Consider the following 19,118-nt stretch of genomic DNA (forward strand, 5'->3'; position numbering starts at 1 on the left):
TTTTTAGAGCTGCTCATTACAGACGTGGTGATATCTAATATGTCTATTTTTTATTTTATGTATTTCATTTTTTAATTTTTTTTATAATTTTTTGTCTGAATTTTCTGAAAGCCACATTTTTTTCATTTTCTGCCGATCATCTTGTGTAGGGGCTCGTTTTTTGACAGAAGAATTGATGTTTTTATTGGTACCATTTTTGGGTACATATGATTTTTTTGATTGTTCAATACTACACTTTTTTGGCTAAGGTGACCAAAAAATGGCTGTTTTGGCATCTGAGACAAAAGCCAGGCTCATCAGTAAAGATGATAGACCTCCATTCCATGCCTCTATTGACATCATGCTGTGCAACTTGATGTCTTAGAGATCTGTGGTGTGAGATCAATGGAACACCTGTAGCTGGGTGTTTGGCTAGTAGCCTAGTGTCATACAAACACCTTCTGATGGTTTGTGTAGACAATGTTTGCCACCTTACGCTTGGGATGTGACGTCCAATTTCACTTGCTGTGCAAAATAGATCACTGTAACGGAACTCCTAGCACCCCGACCGGGTACCTCCGTTGAATGGATGCTCCTAGTGCTTTCCGAGGACTCCAAGCACTCCACTTGACACCGTACGCACTGCAGACCCCACGAACCGCCGAAGCTTGGTTGAGGTCTCACCGTCTCCTACCCATCCTGGACCTACGACAAGGCTCCAGGCTCCAGTGGGTGAACCTCTCCTAAAACCAGAGAGCAGGAACAGCTCTTAAAAGGGCTAGTAGTTATAGCCAGGGGAGTATAGCAAATCTCCCAGCGTATAGCAATCACCAGCGTCGATCAGTTACCCAAACATCAGCCTCAACATGATAAAGGGTAAAACAGGAACTCTTTATTGAGGGCTACCCGCCTGTATTTATGCAGGTCCCCATCTGGTGGACACGCCCCTAGGGGACCAGAATGAAGACTATGACACAGGACAGATATGCAGCACTGCAGGATAGACAGACACAATACATCCCCACAATGCATCATGGTTTCCTCCTCTCTGCCCTGGAGACACCCGAGGAGTAATCCAATTATCTCTCAAGACAAAGGGAAATCACCAATACACATGTGGGAGCAACAGGACAGGAATCACCACCCAAATACACAAAATCCTCCCTTCTGTCTGTGATATAATTATGGATTAACATAACTATCACAGACAGTAAAAATACAGTTTTTAAACATACACTGTAACTTTAAAACCATACATTCCATCTCCATAAAAATTACACATTTAAACTCAGCATACATCAAACATAAACACTTCCAAAAATCACACAAATCCTCCAGCGGATCAAAAGTTAAGTGGAAGTCCTTTATGACCGACCGCAAGCACAATTTCCTGCCCAAAACAGTTCCATAGATTTAAGCTGTGCGGCCGGTCTGTCTGCTCCTTTAAAGTTAGTATGGGCCATAATCCTGAGGCAAGAGGCTGGTAGCCAGGCCCCTCCGAAGCCCAGTGGCGAGGTTGGTTTCGCCACATATCTCCCCCTCCCAGGGAAGACTAACCAGATACCTGACCTCATGCCGGTCGGTATCTCAGTTAGTCTGGCAGTCCACCCACAACCCAATACTGGACCTGTTGAATTTTGGGGCCTGGCTCTGTTCTGTATGTCTCCAGCTGTTGAGGGGGCATCTGCTACTCCTTGCTTCCTTGTTGCTCTCTAGCTTGGAGCTGTAGGTACTTGGTGGGCAGAGGCCGACTGCGCTCTGCCCCGATGCCAGCTCTTCCGCTGGGGTAGCCTGTGGGAAGTCTGGCTCTGGAGAAGAGGATAGGGGAGGGCAGAGGCCGACTGCGCTCTGCCCAGATGCCAGCGCTTCCGCTGGGGTAGCCTGTGGAAAGTCAGCCTCTGGAGAAGAGGATAGAGGAGGGCAGAGGCCAACTGCGCTCTGCCCAGATGCCAGCTCTTCCGCTGGGGTAGCCTGTGGGATGTCTGGCTCTGGAGAAGGGGATAGGGGAGGGCAGAGGCTGACTGCGCTCTGCCCAGATGCCAGCTCTTCTGCTGGGGTAGCCTGTGGGGAGTCAGGCTCTGGATAAGAAGGTAGGGGAGGGCAGAGGCCAACTGCGCTCTGCCCAGATGCCAGCTCTTCCGATGGGGTAGCCTGTGGGATGTCCGGCTCTGGAGAAGAGGATAGGGGAGGGCAGAGGCCGACTGCGCTCTGCTCAGATGCCAGCTCTGCCGCTGGGGTAGCCTGTGGAAAGTCAGCCTCTGGAGAAGGATAGGGGAGGGCAAAGGCCAACTGCGCTCTGCCCAGTTGCCAGCTCTTCTGCTGGGGTAGCCTGTGGGGAGTCAGGCTCTGGATAAGAGGATAGGGGAGGGCAGAGGCCAACTGCGCTCTGCCCAGTTGCCAGCTCTTCCGCTGGGGTGTGGTCACAGGTTGGGGGGGGGGGCACAATACTTGGCATGCCCCAGGTGCTGGCAACCCACGCTACGCCACTGCGTTCACCTGACAGGATAGGTCATGTATTATTTTTCTAGAGCTGGTAATTACAGACACAACGATACCAAATATGTGTATTTTAATTTTTGTTTCAGTTTTACATAATAAAGAATATATATTTTTTTTTTAATCATGTTTTTGTGTCTCCATTTTCTGAAAGACATATTTATTTTAATTTTTCTGCAATCGTCTTGTGCAGGGGCTAATTTTTTGTGGGAATAGTTGACCTAAGATTTTTTGATCGTTCAATATTACACATTTTGGGGGCCTGGTGACCAAAAAAATGGCTGTTTTTTTTTTTTTTACAGCATTCAACTAAGGGGTAAGGTCAGGTGATGAGTTTTTAGAGCTGCTCATTACAGACATGGTGATATCTAATATGTCTATTTTTTATTTTATGTATTTCATTTTTTAATTTTTTTTATAATTTTTTGTCTGAATTTTCTGAAAGCCACATTTTTTTCATTTTCTGCCGATCATCTTGTGTAGGGGCTCGTTTTTTGACAGAAGAATTGATGTTTTTATTGGTACCATTTTTGGGTACATATGATTTTTTTGATTGTTCAATACTACACTTTTTTGGCTAAGGTGACCAAAAAATGGCTGTTTTGGCATCTGAGACAAAAGCCAGGCTCATCAGTAAAGATGATAGACCTCCATTCCATGCCTCTATTGACATCATGCTGTGCAACTTGATGTCTTAGAGAGCTGTGGTGTGAGATCAATGGAACACCTGTAGCTGGGTGTTTGGCTAGTAGCCTAGTGTCATACAAACACCTTCTGATGGTTTGTGTAGACAATGTTTGCCACCTTACGCTTGGGATGTGACGTCCAATTTCACTTGCTGTGCAAAATAGATCACTGTAACGGAACTCCTAGCACCCCGACCGGGTACCTCCGTTGAATGGATGCTCCTAGTGCTTTCCGAGGACTCCAAGCACTCCACTTGACACCGTACGCACTGCAGACCCCACGAACCGCCGAAGCTTGGTTGAGGTCTCACCGTCTCCTACCCATCCTGGACCTACAACAAGGCTCCAGGCTCCAGTGGGTGAACCTCTCCTAAAACCAGAGAGCAGGAACAGCTCTTAAAAGGGCTAGTAGTTATAGCCAGGGGAGTATAGCAAATCTCCCAGCGTATAGCAATCACCAGCGTCGATCAGTTACCCAAACATCAGCCTCAACATGATAAAGGGTAAAACAGGAACTCTTTATTGAGGGCTACCCGCCTGTATTTATGCAGGTCCCCATCTGGTGGACACGCCCCTAGGGGACCAGAATGAAGACTATGACACAGGACAGATATGCAGCACTGCAGGATAGACAGACACAATACATCCCCACAATGCATCATGGTTTCCTCCTCTCTGCCCTGGAGACACCCGAGGAGTAATCCAATTATCTCTCAAGACAAAGGGAAATCACCAATACACATGTGGGAGCAACAGGACAGGAATCACCACCCAAATACACAAAATCCTCCCTTCTGTCTGTGATATAATTATGGATTAACATAACTATCACAGACAGTAAAAATACAGTTTTTAAACATACACTGTAACTTTAAAACCATACATTCCATCTCCATAAAAATTACACATTTAAACTCAGCATACATCAAACATAAACACTTCCAAAAATCACACAAATCCCTCCAGCGGATCAAAAGTTAAGTGGAAGTCCTTTATGACCGACCGCAAGCACAATTTCCTGCCCAAAACAGTTCCATAGATTTAAGCTGTGCGGCCGGTCTGTCTGCTCCTTTAAAGTTAGTATGGGCCATAATCCTGAGGCAAGAGGCTGGTAGCCAGGCCCCTCCGAAGCCCAGTGGCGAGGTTGGTTTCGCCACATATCTCCCCCTCCCAGGGAAGACTAACCAGATACCTGACCTCATGCCGGTCGGTATCTCAGTTAGTCTGGCAGTCCACCCACAACCCAATACTGGACCTGTTAAATTTTGGGGCCTGGCTCTGTTCTGTATGTCTCCAGCTGTTGAGGGGGCATCTGCTACTCCTTGCTTCCTTGTTGCTCTCTAGCTTGGAGCTGTAGGTACTTGGTGGGCAGAGGCCGACTGCGCTCTGCCCCGATGCCAGCTCTTCCGCTGGGGTAGCCTGTGGGAAGTCTGGCTCTGGAGAAGAGGATAGGGGAGGGCAGAGGCCGACTGCGCTCTGCCCAGATGCCAGCGCTTCCGCTGGGGTAGCCTGTGGAAAGTCAGCCTCTGGAGAAGAGGATAGAGGAGGGCAGAGGCCAACTGCGCTCTGCCCAGATGCCAGCTCTTCCGCTGGGGTAGCCTGTGGGATGTCTGGCTCTGGAGAAGGGGATAGGGGAGGGCAGAGGCTAACTGCGCTCTGCCCAGATGCCAGCTCTTCTGCTGGGGTAGCCTGTGGGGAGTCAGGCTCTGGATAAGAAGGTAGGGGAGGGCAGAGGCCAACTGCGCTCTGCCCAGATGCCAGCTCTTCCGATGGGGTAGCCTGTGGGATGTCCGGCTCTGGAGAAGAGGATAGGGGAGGGCGGAGGCCAACTGCACTCTGCCCAGATGCCAGCTCTTCCGCTGGGGTAGCCTGTGGGATGTCCGGCTCTGGAGAAGAGGATAGGGGAGGGCAGAGGCCGACTGCGCTCTGCTCAGATGCCAGCTCTGCCGCTGGGGTAGCCTGTGGAAAGTCAGCCTCTGGAGAAGGATAGGGGAGGGCAAAGGCCAACTGCGCTCTGCCCAGTTGCCAGCTCTTCTGCTGGGGTAGCCTGTGGGGAGTCAGGCTCTGGATAAGAGGATAGGGGAGGGCAGAGGCCAACTGCGCTCTGCCCAGTTGCCAGCTCTTCCGCTGGGGTGTGGTCAGGGAATCCTATCCCCAGGACCTTGTTGCAGATCGGCTGTGGAGAGGAGGAATCGCTTACCTCCTCCTCCTGGCATTCCTGCAGAGTTGGTGGGGGATCTGAACCGGCAGTCCAGCATCTCTGTAGGGCCGGTGGAGAGACCTCGGTCCCATCTCCACCTGCCATCGGGAGGTCTTCCCAGAACCAGTCTATGAAGTTCCCTACTTTGGGAGTTGGTAGGGAAGCAGGGGGTATCGCCGGCAAGTCTTCCCAGTTGTAGTGGGGCAGATCTGGCTCTGCTTGTCGAGTAGGTTGGGGATTAATGGAGCTGAGCAGGTGTTGGTAGGTCTGCTCCAGCTCCCACTCCCTTGTTACCAGGTGGGTCATGTCTTTGCTCACCTCCCTTCCGTCAGCATAAACATGCATGCCCATCCGGTAGTCGTAGATATCCCAAAACCTAGACTCCTCTGTGTTGCCAAGATCAATGTCCTCCTCCAAGGCATCCCTTAGTAACCCCGGTCCATCAAACTCCTCACCCTCGGTTCTGTCGTGCTCAGCCATCCAGGGGGAATATTGAATGACATGCCACCTTAGGGCCTGGTAAGCGTCCTCTAGCCAAAGCTCCTTACATACCAGGTTCTGGAGCTCTGTTACCCAGTCACCCAGGGGCTGCTCTCCCAAGAGACCCATCCGCATCGCCACGCGCTTCTGTAGCCGCTGCTCATAACTGGGGAGACTCTCACCTCGCCGCCGCTAGGCATTTTCCAGGGCATCATACCAAACTTCCTTTCTGTCTGCATCCCTGTAGTCTGCGGCTGCCTCCTCCTCCTCGTCATAGAACGCTGTCCGAAGACTAGCCGATTCCATCCTTCTGTAGCCAGGGGCGCTGTACGGATACTAGCGTTGCCCTCAATTTAGTAAATCCACGAACCGTGCTGCTTCTCCTCACACTAGGACGCCATCCCACTGCTTGCCACCAAATGTAACGGAACTCCTAGCACCCCGACCGGGTACCTCCGTTGAATGGATGCTCCTAGTGCTTTCTGAGGACTCCAAGCACTCCACTTGACACCGTACGCACTGCAGACCCCACGAACCGCCGAAGCTTGGTTGAGGTCTCACTGTCTCCTACCCACCCTGGACCTACAACAAGGCTCCAGGCTCCAGTGGGTGAACCTCTCCTAAAACCAGAGAGCAGGAACAGCTCTTAAAAGGGCTAGTAGTTATAGCCAGGGGAGTATAGCAAATCTCCCAGCGTATAGCAATCACCAGCGTCGATCAGTTACCCAAACATCAGCCTCAACATGATAAAGGGTAAAACAGGAACTCTTTATTGAGGGCTACCCGCCTGTATTTATGCAGGTCCCCATCTGGTGGACACGCCCCTAGGGGACCAGAATGAAGACTATGACACAGGACAGATATGCAGCACTGCAGGATAGACAGACACAATACATCCCCACAATGCATCATGGTTTCCTCCTCTCTGCCCTGGAGACACCCGAGGAGTAATCCAATTATCTCTCAAGACAAAGGGAAATCACCAATACACATGTGGGAGCAACAGGACAGGAATCACCACCCAAATACACAAAATCCTCCCTTCTGTCTGTGATATAATTATGGATTAACATAACTATCACAGACAGTAAAAATACAGTTTTTAAACATACACTGTAACTTTAAAACCATACATTCCATCTCCATAAAAATTACACATTTAAACTCAGCATACATCAAACATAAACACTTCCAAAAATCACACAAATCCCTCCAGCGGATCAAAAGTTAAGTGGAAGTCCTTTATGACTGACCGCAAGCACAATTTCCTGCCCAAAACAGTTCCATAGATTTAAGCTGTGCGGCCGGTCTGTCTGCTCCTTTAAAGTTAGTATGGGCCATAATCCTGAGGCAAGAGGCTGGTAGCCAGGCCCCTCCGAAGCCCAGTGGCGAGGTTGGTTTCGCCACAATCACTATGCGCCTTTCTTCTAATCAGATGATCCGTCCATGCAAAGGTTCTCCTCTGTGCACTTTTCTGTCATTCCAGTTCGTTGTTCATCCCCCAACCACGGAGACACGCAATGTTGACCAGTGCTGACATCTCGTCCAAGGAGCATAGCAATCTGCCAGAGTGGTAAACCGAGGCCTCTCAGTTTTTGTCCCTCTCAGTTTTCAACAAGTGGAGATAACTGGCTTGTTGAAGAACAGGAGCTCCACGCTGCGCTGCTGCTTCCCCCCCATGTGCGGATGAAAACATCCGGTATCAGGGGGGAGAAGTCAATGGCAGGTGGTGACGGGGATGAGCCTCCCTAGCGTCACCTGCGATGCTAGGGGTAAGCTCACATGTTGACATTTTTTTAGTCATGGCTAACCCCTTTAACGTTGCATACTCAGTGGTCTGGGTTGCAGACATCCTGTATGCTTCCATTTCTTCTGGATTTGCTGACTGCACAATGTCAGTGTATTAGATTAGATGCAGTTAATTAGAAGTCTACTTTAATCATGGCGCAGTTATTACATTTTCATCAGCAGGCACCATACGGCTGACTCTTGTCAGATACAGGCTACACGAGGGAGATTACGGAAATGAACAGTCGTGACATCTGTCCTACATGAAGCTTTGCAGGATCTGAAATCTGCGCTATCCTTTTTTTGTATCTCACAGAGACTTTAATAAAGAGTGACCATGCAGTCCGAATCTCTGCAGGCACCCCCATTCTTGGGATCTTCCATGGCGGTAAACGATAAGGTATAAAAATTTCAGATGAACATGAAAAAGTACAAATACAGATTAGCAAGTCTATTAAAGCAGGTGTATGAACAAAAATTATTAAAATTCAGCCAAAGCAGATCCCTGCACCATGCTGTACCTGTTGAAAAACTCATGCTCACCTGCTCCCTGCCTCTCCGTTTTGGCTCACTGGCTCCTTTCAGAGGCCTGTAAACTTCGAGAAGGACAGGGTCGCATGTGCCACTGTAGCCAATTGGCACTTCACTTCTGAGTCACGTGGCGCTTGGGAACACATTACCACTGAGACCAGTCATTGGCTGAAGCAGCATACGTGACCCTGTATGTGCGGAAGTTTACCTGGCGCTGAAGGGAGCCATGGAGCTGAAATGGAGTTGTAGGGAGCGGGTGAGTAGAGTTTTTTAATATACACAACAAAGTGCAGGGGTCTGTTGAAAAAGTCCACACACTAAACAAACCCTTTAGGGGTAAGCTCACATGCTGTTGATCTGATGTGTATTTACTAGAGCAGTGTTTCCCAACCAGTGTGCCTCCAGCTGTTGCAAAACTACAACTCCCAGCATGCCCGCACAGCCAAAGGCTGTCGGGGCATGCTGGGAGTTGTAGTTTTGCAACAGCTGGAGGCACACTGGTTGGGAAACACTGTACTAGAGGATCTGCGGCAGAAATCGGAGACTGACACATGACATGGGGAGCCGCCCAATTTGTTTGCAGGTTAGGTGATTATTATTATTTCTTCACTCTACTGCATGTGATCTGTCTGTGTATATATTTTAACACTGCTTAGTAAACAGTTTATTCACTTAACCTTTCCCTAAGACTATTTCATTCCCGTATCTTAGAATTCATTGTAAAACTTCGGCGATAAAGCCGATCACATAGTTTTAGCCCCATTAGTTGCGACCATGGCATCGGAGAGGTCTTTCCTTGGGAGCCGTTCAGTTGCTATAGCAGCCTCAGGTCCTCTGAAAGATTTGAGGCCTGCCACAGTAATGTTCCTCATTACATTCTATTGGAGAAGCGATCAGATGATTGCATGTTCAACTCACCTAGGGGGACTTAAAGTGGCTCTGTCACCTGGATCAACCCTACCCACCAGGCATATGACCTGGTAGGGTTGATGATGCTGATTAAAACGATATCTGTCTTATGTCTGTTGGTGGTATCGTTGCGGAACAACAATTAACTTTTAAAATTATGCAAATTAACTATTCGAGGACCAGGAGAAGGGCTTATGCGGTTTGACCACTACTCCAGCGACGCCTCTGTTACAGCATAATGACTCCCCTCTGCTTTTCATCATGCCCCCTGCCTTTAGATTGACAGTGCTAAACCGCACTTGTGTCCAGAACGGCGCGTGCGCACATCTGCACTCTTCGGGATGAAGCTAAAGATGTTGTGCGCACACGCCATTCTAGACACATGAAAGCCCGCTGTAAGATTGAAAAAAGCACCTAAAGGATTCTCAGACTGTGGGAAACAAGATTCTCGGGTCTGATGAAACCAAAATTAAACTTTTTGTCCTTAATTCTAAGCATCATGTCTGTAAGAAATCCAGGCACTGGTTGTCATCTGCTAGAACACCATCCCTACAGTAAAGCATGGTGGTGGCAGCATCTTGTTGTGGAGGCGGGGGAGGGGAGGGGGTTCAGTGGCTGGGACAGAGAGACTGTTTAGGTTTGCGGGAATGAAGCAAGGTACAGAGATATTCCTAACAAGAGTATTTACCCTCCTTCCTTACCAGGCCAATTTTTCAGTTTTAGCAATGTGCCTATGTACTGTAACTGCAAATAACTATTTAATTTCTGAGCCAATCACCATGTATTTCATATTATTTTTCACTGGACACATTAGACCTTTCTTTTGTGCGGCCTATTTTTCTGTTGCTGGATCTTATTGCACTGGACTTCCAGAACGGATTTTGTATAGGGTCAAAACATTAGAAAGTCCTTCAAAGTGATTTTTTTTTTAATAGATAAAAAATGTGCTCATTTATATATTTTACGCACAACCCCCCCCCCCCCCCCCCATATTAAAGGAGTTTTCCGAGTCTTTAATACTTATGACCTAATACAGTATCTGATCAGTGGGGATCTGACACCCGGGACTCCCGCTGATCAGTTGTTTAAGAAGGCACCGGCGCTCCTGTGAGTGCAGCGGACTTCTCTGTGCTCAGCAATCAGAGTGCCATACATAGTATAGCGGCTGTGCTTGGTATCACGCTCAGCCCCATTCACTTCTATGGGACTGAGCTGCGCCTAGGCCACATTACCGATGAAGGTGATGTCACATGGCCTAGGAAAAGCTGGAGAAGGCTGCGGCGCTACCGTGAGCACCGCTGCCTTATCAAACAGCTGATTGGCAGGGGTCCCACCTAACTATAGGTCATCAATATTAAGGTCTCGGAAAACCCCTTTAAATATAGCTAAAAACAAATACCTAAAAAAATGAGTGTGTGTACCTAGTCTACTATACTATTACTAAAGCTAATAACTATTAATATAACTTTTTATTATTTTTACTTTGTATTCCTGCTAGCTTCATATACTTTTCTTTACATAGGAATTATTGTGACAGTGTATCATAATGAACACATGCCCGGAGACCATTTTGTCTGCTCTCCAGGATCTTCATTGTGACCTCTCTGCGACAGCAGAATGTAATGTAACCTGAAGCCTTTATACGTATACAGTTAACAGCCTACCACCACAAGGTATAAAGTTGTGCAGTGGCAAGCAAGTAGGTAATGAAAATCTGATCCAGAGTGCTCTGTTCCGCAGACAGGGCTAAAGGTTCACAATGGACCCTAAGCACACAGCCAAGACAACACAGGAGTGACTTAGGGACAACTCTGGGAATGTTTTTGAGTGGCCCAGCCAGAGCCGTGACTTGAACCCAATCGAACATCTCTGGAGACACCTGAAAATGGTTGTCCACCGACTGTCCCTATCCAACCTGACAGAGCTTGAGAGGATCTGAAGAGGAGAACGGAAGAAAATCCCCAAATCCAGGTGTGCGTCATACCCAAGAAGACTGGAGGCTGTAATCACTGCCCAAGGTGCATCAATTAAGTCCTGAGTAAAGGGTCTGAATACTTATGTGAATGCACGATTTTAGTTTTTCCTTTTCAATAAATTTAGCAAAAATTTCTAACATTCTGTTTACACTTTGGCATTATGGGATATTGAGTGCAGGATGATGGGGAAAACAGGATTTCTTTTTTTTTAAGCACAAGGCCGCAACATAACAAAATGTGAAAAAAGTGAAACATTCTAAAGACTTTCGAATGTACTGTATATACCAAGTGCTTTGACTAAGCCAACTTTATTACCTGAATGAGGGGAATAAGACAGAATGTAGCCTGTGAATGTGACTTGTCAGTGCTGAAGACCAGATTAGCTACATTCCTCAGGACACCTACGATACAATGCGTTCCTCATGTTCACAACATACATTGAATTCCTATTGTGACTTAACAAACAGACAAAAGGCCTGATCCCTACATTCAGAAAACATATCAAGGTCCTTGCTGTCTCCTCCAGCTGGATCTGAGCAGAACTAGTAACCTGCCAGCAATGTCCTTGTAGAAGTCTTTACGACCTTCCCATCTGAGTTTTTATACTGTACAAACTTCAAGGGAGAGCTGATATGTACAAAGCTTAGTCATTGCTCCTCCTGCTTCTCTGAAATATGCAAGAAGAACCCGGCTCAGGACTGCTGGGTATGGAAAGTACAGAGATTACTTTCCAGAGGAACCACAAAGAAGGAAAACTTTTAGGCCCCACGCACACGTCCGTATGTTTGGTCAGCATCTGACCCGCATTTTTCATGGATCAGATACAGACCCATTCACTTCAATGGGGCTCAAAAAAGATGTGGTTAACATCATTCACATGACAGTGATAAACAGCCATTTTCTGAATCAATTAAATTCTGTGGGGCTTTTCACATTGCCTTTTTTTGTGCAGCCAGTGAATAGCTGCCGTTAAAAAATAGGACATGAAATTAATAGGCCCATTTTTAATGGCCGTTTAGACAGGAGTGCATCCGTATAATGGTCGTTAAAACTTGTGGGTGAGGGAACACTAGAGGCAGCAGGACCTGACGCACACAGCGTAGTGACATCACATGATCACGCTGTGTGCTTCAGGTCCTGCTGCATCCAGTGTGGAGCCAGTGTTCAAGTGCAAGTGGTATTTTTAATTGTTGCCAGCAGAAGAATGGGGATCATTATTTACAATGAGGGCCACTGTGGGGGACATTATTTACAATGGGGGACACTGTGGGGGACATTATTTACAATGAGGGGGACTATGGGGACATTATTCACAATGGGGGACACTATGGGGACATTATTTACAATAGAAGACACTATAGTGCATTATGTACAATGGGGGGGAGGCACTATGGAGACATTATTTATAATGAGGGCACTATGGGGACATTATTTACAATGGGGGACACTGTGGGGACATTATTTACAAAGTGGGACACTATGGCGACATTATTTACAATGGGGGACACTGTGGGGGACATTATTTACCATAGGGGGAACTAAGGGGGCATTATTTACAAAGGTGGACACTATAGGGACATTATAATGAGGGGCACTATGGTGACATTATTTACAATGGGGGACACTATGGTGACATTATTTACAATGGGGGACACTATGGGGACATTATTTATCGAGATGAGCTAATTTCTAAAAAATTTGATTCGGTCGGTTCGCTGAATTTTCCCAAAAGATTCGATTTCATCCGAATTTATTTCTGGTGAATCGCGTTAAAAAACAGCTATTTCCTGGCTGCAGGGAGCCTGTATAGTGGTGTAGAACACTGTGCCTTGCAGTAAGGCCTCATGCACACGACCGTTTTTTTTTAAGGTCTGCAAAAACGGGGTCCGTGATCCGTGTCCGTTTTTTCTTCCGTGGGTCTTCCTTGATTTTTGGAGGATCCACGGACATGAAGAAAAAGTAGTTTTGTTGTCAGCCTGGCCGTGCGGAGCCAAACGGATCCGTCCTGACTTACAATGCAAGTCAATGGGGACGGATCCGTTTGACGTTGACACAATATGGTGCAATTGCAAACGGATCCGTCCCCCATTGACTTTCAATGTAAAGTCAGGAGTTAATATACCATAGGATCGGAGTTTTCTCCAATCCGATGGTAGATTTTAACTTGAAGCGTCCCCATCACCATGGGAATGCCTCTATGTTAGAATATACCATCGGATTTGAGTTAGATCGTCAAAACTCAGATCCGACAGTATATTCTAACACAGAGGCGTTCCCATAGTGATAGGGACGCTTCAAGTTAGAATATACTAAGAACTGTGTACATGACTGCCCCCTGCTGCCTGGCAGCACCCGATCTCTTACAGGGGGCTGTGATCAGCACAATTAACCCCTCAGGTGCCGCACCTGAGGGGTTAATTGTGCGTATCATAGCCCCCTGTAAGAGATCAGGTGCTGCCAGGCAGGAGGGGGCAGACCCCCCTCCCCTGTATTTAACTCATTGTTGGCCAGTGCGTCCTCCCCTCTCCCTAATTAAAATCACCCCCCCCATTATTGGTGGCCAGTGCGGCCTCTGCTCTCCCCCCCTAATTAAAATCACCTTCCCCCATCATTGGTGGCAGCAGAGAGTTCCGATCGGAGTCCCAGTTTAATCGTTGGGGCTCCGATCGGTAACCATGGCAACCAGGACGCTACTGCAGTCCTGGTTGCCATGGTTACTTAGCAATTTTAGAAGCATTATACTTACCTTCGCTGTCTGTGACCGGCCGGGCGCTCCTCCTACTGGTAAGTGAAAGGTCTGTGCGGCGCATTGCCTATAGCACAGACCTGTCACTTACCAGTAGGAGGAGCGCCCGGCCGGTCACAGACATCGCAGGTAAGTATAATGCTTCTAAAAATTGCTAAGTAACCATGGCAACCAGGACTGCAGTAGCGTCCTGGTTGCCATGGTTACCGATCGGAGCCCCAGCGATTAAACTGGGACTCCGATCGGAACTCTCCGCCGCCACCAATGATAGGGGAAGGTGATTTTAATTAGGGGGGGGAGAGGGGAGGCCGCACTGGCCACCAATGATGGGGGGGGGATTTTAATTAGGGAGGGGGGAGAGGGGAGGCCGCACTGGCCACCAATGATGGGGGGGTGATTTTAATTAGGAGGGGGGAGAGGGGAGGCCGCACTGGCCACCAATGAATATAATACTAGGGAGGGAGGGGGGCCGCACCAGAGGGGTTAATTGTGCGGATCACAGCCCCCTGTAAGAGATCGGGTGCTGCCAGGCAGCAGTCATGTACAAAGTTCTTAGTATATTCTAACTTGAAGCGTCCCCATCACCATGGGAACGCCTCTGTGTTAGAATATACTGTCGGATTTGAGCTTTTTATGCAGACGGATCTGCGATCCGTCTGTGTGAAAGTAGCCTACGGCCACGGATGCGGATGCCAATCTTGTGTGCATCCGTGTTTTTTCACGGACCCATTGACTTGAATGGGTCCGTGAACCGTTGTACGTCAAAAAAATAGGACAGGTCTTATTTTTTTGTCGGACAGGAAACACGGATCACGGCCGCGGATGAACAACGGTGCATTTTCCGAGTTTTCAACGGACCCATTGAAAGTCAATGGGTCCTCAGAAAATCACGGAAAACGGAACAACGGCCATGGATGCACACAACGGTCGTGTGCATGAGGCCTAACACGCATAGGGAGTCTGCTGTGGTAGTGAAACAATACTGTGTGTCAGTATGACATGCAGATGACAGGCGTCGCTCGAATCACTGCACACTTAACTTATTTGGGAAGTTATAGGGCCAAAACTGACCAAATAACTCAAGTGTGAGCTCCTTACAGGCGTGAGCCTTACAGGTCAATGTTAGCACCAGGTATAAAGAACCGTGCAGAGGCCCAAGATCCTACAATAGTGTGAAAGTGCGCAGTCTTTTTACACCACCGGCAGCTGATTCCACATAGATTTCTACAGAACCTGTTCTATTAAATGCTTACACAAGTAGAGCCCCCCCTGACAGAGTGCAGAGGGTGTCAGCAGTAAGTTTGTGTTGATGTCACTGATTATTTTGCCCTTCCTCTGATCCGTCAGAACAATAACCCCCAAAAAAACGATCCTGTCTGTTGAGCATCCGCCTTCACTCTGTCAGCATTTGGTCAGTAATCCATCAGTATTGCTAAAGCCCAAAAAAAACAGGAGTGGATCCAAAACATGACATGTGAATGGAATATTTGCATGTCTGCTGTACCCACTCCTGCTTTTGGCTACCAAATCATAAGCCAATTCTGATGCAAAATAGGGACCATGTCATAGTGGCCTTACAGCTGCTACATAGATAGGATCTGTTGTGCGTCTTATTTTTTCTTCCTTTTGACAGATCAGAAGAAGGGTCAAATAAATGATGATGTCAACCAGGCTAAAAAAGCTAAATAGTGGCCCAGAAATAGAATGGGGAGGGTGGGAACAGCATGAGGAGACCACAGAGTGGCCCAGTGACATAGTGGGGAGGTAGCAGCAGCATGCAGAGACCACAGAGTGGCCCAGTGACATAGTGTTGGGGTGGCAGCAGCATGAGGAGACCACAGAGTGGCCCAGTAACAAAGTGGTGAGGTGGCAGCAGCATGAGGAGACCACGGAGTGGTGAGGTGGCAGCAACATGAGGAGACCAGAGAGTGGCCCAGTGACAGTGTTGAGGTAGCAGCAGCATGAGGAGACCACAGAGTGGCCCAGTGACATAGTGGGGAGGTAGCAGCAGCATGCAGAGACCACAGAGTGGCCCAGTGACATAGTGTTGGGGTGGCAGCAGCATGAGGAGACCACAGAGTGGCCCAGTAACAAAGTGGTGATGTGGCAGCAGCATGAGGAGACCACAGAGTGGTGAGGTGGCAGCAGCATGAGGAGACTACAGAGTGGCCCAGTGACAGAGTGGGTAGGTGGGGGCAATACCAGTACCAGCTAAAGATTATGGGTGGCAGTAGGAGCACCTGGCAGCGGGTGTGGCATCAGGCGGGTGGCAGCATCAGAATAGTAGCTGAAGCAGGTAGCCAGAAGAAACACCATGTGACACCATGGATAATCTAGTCTGATGCATCAGGCACTGGTATTTGAAAATACTGGCTGATCCACACCTGATTCGTGTTGCTGCTGAGGGGGGCTGGTACTGCTCCTGTCCCCCCCCCCGCCCCCCAGCAGCCATGGCAGTGGAACGTGAGCGCAGACCTGCGTGAGGATGGGTGATGGCGCACATAGGCAGCGGCCAACTGACTACATAGGATGTCTCGATAGTAGTTCATTTTGTCCACCCTCTCAGCAGGTGTAAAAAAAGGCCCCCCATTTTGGACCGGTAGCGAGGGTCTAACATGGTGGAGAGCCAGTAGTCACCCCCCTGCCGAATGGTGACAATTCGGCTGTCACTACGCAAGCAACTGAGCATGCATCGCCCATTTGCGCAAGTGACTAGGAGGGAATCCCTGCCTCCATCTCCCCTGCATACTGCCACGGTGTGTCTGGGTCATCTGCCCCGGCTTCATCATCGCCCTGTAGCTCCTCCGGCTGCTCATGCTCCTCCTCTCCTGTCACCTGTGTAGAAAAACCATTGCTTGTGCTCGAATGTACTCCTCCTCCTCTAGTTCAGCCCCCACAGGCCTCATGTGGCCATGAGATGTAGTTGCCACGTCTTCTGTCCCCTGGCCAGCCATATTTAGCAGCATCTGTTCCAGGACATAAATCAGTGGAATGACATTGTTTATCCCGTAGTACTGGCGACTGACAAATAAAGTGGCCTCCTCAAAGGGCCCAAGAAAAATGGCAGCTGGCACACATGAGCTGCCAGTGGCTAACATCGAAGTTACACAGGGGAGTACCTCTGTCCGCCTGTATCATCAAGAAATCGTTTATGGCCTTTCTCTGTTCATATAATCGGTCCAATATATGGAGGTTGGAATTCCAACGGGTGGAAATGTTGCATATCAGCCTATGTTGGGGGACGCTGCAGCTCAAGAGGGTGTGCTTTGCGGTTTACGAGTGGCTGAAGTGCATGCAAAGTTTCCTGGCCATTTTCAGGATGTCTTGCAGATGGGGTGAAGACTTCAGGAACCGCTTTACAACCAGATTGAACACGTGCGCCATGCAGGGCGCATGGCTCAGCCCTCCTTGACGCAGCGCCGACACCATGTTCTTCCCGTTGTCGGTCACCATGGTTTCCGATTCTGAGTTGTCGAGGAGAAAGACAGGATTCGATTTCTTGATGAAGGACCCGGAGCAGTTCCTCCACTGTGTGACTCCGTTCGCCCAGGCAAACTAGATGCAGAATAGCGTGACACCGCCGTGCCCTGCACATGTGGTATGCTGGAGGAGGCAGAGGCGAAAAATTGTCGCAGGGTCAACGGAGTGAGAATGTGGAGGCAGAAGCTGCGTCACCTGGCCAAGTTGCTGGTGTGGCTGGGCAGGAACCACATTTACCCAGTGGGCCATAAAGGAAATATATTGCCCTTGACCGTAGTGAACTTTGGCAGACACCGACAGGCTCAAGGACTGGCCCACCTTTTGTTCTACATACAGTTGCAAGAAAAAGTATGTGAACCCTTTGGAATGATATGGATTTCTGCACAAATTGGTCATAAAATGTGATCTGATCTTCATCTAAGTCACAACAATAGACAATCACAGTCTGCTTAAACTAATAACACACAAAGAATTAAATGTTACCATGTTTTTATTGAACACACCATGTAAACACTCACAGTGCAGGTGGAAAAAGTATGTGAACCACTAGACTAATGACATCTCCAAGAGCTAATTGGAGTGAGGTGTCAGCCAACTGGAGTCCAATCAATGAGATGAGATTGGAGGTGTTGGTTAGAGCTGCCCTGCTCTATAAAAATAACATACCAGTTCTGGGTTTGCTTTTCACAAGAAGCATTGCCTGATGTGAATGATGCCTCGGACAAAAGAGCTCTCAGAAAACCTACGATTAAGAATTGTTGACTTGCATAAAGCTGGAAAGGGTTATAAAAGTATCTCCAAAAGCCTTGCTGTTCATCAGTCCACGGTAAGATAAATTGTCTTTAAATGGAGAAAGTTAAGCACTGCTGCTACTCTCCCTAGGAGTGGCCATCCTGTAAAGATGACTGCAAGAGCACAGTGCAGACTGCTCAATGAGGTGAAGAAGAATCCTAGAGTGTCAGCTAAAGACTTACAAAAGTCTCTGGCATATGCTAACACAGAAGAAGCCACTGCTGTCCAAAAAAACATTGTTACACGTTTACAGTTTGCACAAGAGCACCTGGATGTTCCACAGCAGTACTGGCAAAATATTCTGTGGACAGATAAAACCAAAGTTGAGTTATTTGGAAGAAATACACAACACTATGTGTGGAGAAAAAGAGGCACAGCACACCAACATCCAAACCTAATCCCACCTGTGAAGTATGGTGGTGGGGGCATCATGGTTTGTGGCTACTTTGCTGCGTCAGGGCCTGGACGGATTGCTATTATCAAAGGAAAAATTAATTCCCAAGTTTATCAAGACATTTTGCAGGAGAACTAAAGGCCATCTGTTCACCAGCTGAAGCTCAACAGAAGATGGGTGTTGCAACAGTACAACGACCCAAAGCATAGAAGTAAATCAACAACAAAATGGCTTAAACAGAAGAAAATACGCCTTCTGGAGTGGCCCAGTCAGAGTCCTGATCTCAACCCGATTGAGATGCTGTGGCATGACCTCAAGAAAGCGATTCACACCAGACATCCCAAGAATATTGCTGAACTGCAATAGTTCTGTAAAGAGGAATGGTCAAGAATTACTCCTGACCGATGTGCACGTCTGATCTGCAACTACAGGAAACGTTTGGTTGAAGTTATTGCTGCCAAAGGAGGTTCAACCAGTTATTAAATCCAAGGGTTCACATACTTTTTCCACCTGCACTGTGAATGTTTACATGGTGTGTTCAATAAAAACATGGTAACATTTAATTCTTTGTGTGTTATTAGTTTAAGCAGACTGTGATTGTCTATTATTGTGACTTAGATGAAGATCAGATCACATTTTATGACCAATTTGTGCAGAAATC

This window comes from Bufo bufo, chromosome 5 (assembly GCF_905171765.1).
Source record: "Bufo bufo chromosome 5, aBufBuf1.1, whole genome shotgun sequence".
In the NCBI taxonomy this organism is placed as follows: domain Eukaryota; kingdom Metazoa; phylum Chordata; class Amphibia; order Anura; family Bufonidae; genus Bufo; species Bufo bufo.